Source organism: Macaca nemestrina, chromosome 18 (genome assembly GCF_043159975.1).
Source record: "Macaca nemestrina isolate mMacNem1 chromosome 18, mMacNem.hap1, whole genome shotgun sequence".
NCBI classification, from domain to species: domain Eukaryota; kingdom Metazoa; phylum Chordata; class Mammalia; order Primates; family Cercopithecidae; genus Macaca; species Macaca nemestrina.
The window spans coordinates 57,216,430-57,218,486 of NC_092142.1; the positions used below are offsets into that span (position 1 = coordinate 57,216,430).

The 2,057-nt window shown below is 42.3% G+C and overlaps 1 pseudogene; it reads right to left on the bottom strand.

The window, feature by feature from the left end:
• Nucleotides 1-651: 651 nt before the first annotated feature.
• Nucleotides 652-1,588, bottom strand: LOC105491562 (TIMELESS-interacting protein pseudogene; annotated as a pseudogene).
• Nucleotides 1,589-2,057: the final 469 nt, after the last annotated feature.

Here is a 2,057-nt window from a genome sequence, read left to right on the forward strand (position 1 = left end):
TTTTTGTATTTTTAGTAGAGACGGGTTTCACCGTGTTAGCCAGTATGGTCTTGATCTCCTAACCTAGTGATCCGCCTGCCTCAGCCTCCCAAAGTGTTGGGATTACAGGCATGAGCCACTGCACCCGGCCCTAAAGTCTTATCTATACAAAAACAAACACTAAAGAGAATAGATCTATCTAAAGTGACAAAAATAAGTATAAATAAATACCAGATTTTAAACAAGAATCTGTAAAAATTTTACTACCTAAGGATTTTCACTCAAAGAAGAAAAAAATATGGCCAGGCACAGTGGCTCATGCCTGTAATCCCAGATGTTTGGGAGGCTGAGGTGGGTGGATCACCTGAGGTCAGGAGTTCAAGACCAGCCTGGCCAGCATGGTAAAACCCCATCTTTATTAAAAATACAAAAAATTAGCCAGGCATGGTGGCAGATGCCTGTAATCCTAGCTACTCAGGAGACTGAGGTAGGAGAATCGCTTGAACCAGGGAGGTGGAAGCTGCAGTGAGCAGAGATGGTACCATTTCACTCCAGCCTGGGCAACAAGAGTGAAACTCCAACTCAGAAACAAACAAACAAACAAAAAACTACAACCAAAAAAAAAACCATAGTAACACCAAGCTTGCAGGATGATGAGTTAACAGATACATTTTATCTTAATGGAAACTTATGTAGCAATTCAGTAACATTTCTGGATGAAGAATCAAGTTACTGTTGCACATTTGTGAAAGACTAATCTAGGAGTGTTTCCTCTAATTTTAATTCCTCCTCTTCATTTGAAGTATTAGCAGGAGCATCATTATATGGAATGTCTAGCATGTCTTCCCTTAATCCAGTTGACTCCTCCTTTTGATCCTCATCAGTATTAACCTCAACTGTCTATGCCCTGGGTGTATTCATTAACATATCATTTCCTAGGGACTGACTATTACTTAGCAGCTTTGCCTGCCTTCTTTCTAAGGCCAGTTGTTTATTTCTCTCAATTTTTTGTTGTCCTCTTCTGTTAGGCTTCTACTTGACTCAGAAGCAAACATCTCACTTTCAGATGACTTTGTCAGAAAGGGATCTAATTCAGTAGCAGTTATATCATGTCCATTATTTTCCACAACTTCATCGTTATTGCTAATAAAATCTTCAGGTAAAATAGGGAGATCAAGTCGAATTTGTTTTAAATAAGTCTGAACTTCTTTTTCATTTCCCAGGTATTCAACTCTGTCAATACAATCCTCAAACTGCAGTTTAGGGAATAGCCTACGTGCCCAGTGTTCCATGTGTCTGATTAGGGTCTTCAAATCTTCAGCCTCATGACCTTTACCTTTGAATTTTGCCTTATCAAATACATGCCTTAAGGCTGGAAGTCCTCTCTCTGAAATTAATCTCTAGCATCCAGCTTGGGTATATTTCTTTTAACTGTTCTCTTTGGAGGTACAGGAACAGGTGCTCCACTTCCTGACTCTTCATCAGGTTCCGCCTCTTCATCATCTTGTCTGTCTGGAGAGACTGCAGGTGGGAAAGGACGAAAAGCTTCATCTTCTACATGCTCGTAATCTGGTAGGTCAATCACGCCCTTCTCCTGTGGTTCTAGCATCTTTTCCTCTCACGCAGAAAGCAGGGGCCACAGTGCACAGCTCCAGGGTTCTCACTTTCACTTTCCTCTTTGCTTTCTTTTCTTTCTTTTTTTTTTTTTTTTTTTTTCTTTTTGAGACAAAATCTCGAGTCTCGCTCTGTCGCCCAGGCTGGAGTGCGGTGGCCCGATCTTGGCTCACTGCAAGCTCCGCCTTCTGGGTTCAAGCGATTCTCCTGCCTCAGCCTCCCGAGTAGCTGGGACTACAGACTCCCGCCATCACACCCAGCTAGTTTTTGTATTTTTAGTAGAGACAGGGTTTTACCACATCAGCTAGCCTGGTCTCAAACTCCTGACCTCGTGATCTGCCCTCCTTGGCCTCCCAAAGTGCTGGGATTATAGGTGTGAGCCACCGTGCCTGGCCTCACTTTCCTTCACTTTCTCCTTTTTTTTTTTTTTTTTTTTGAGTCAGAGTCTTGCTCTGTCGCCTAGG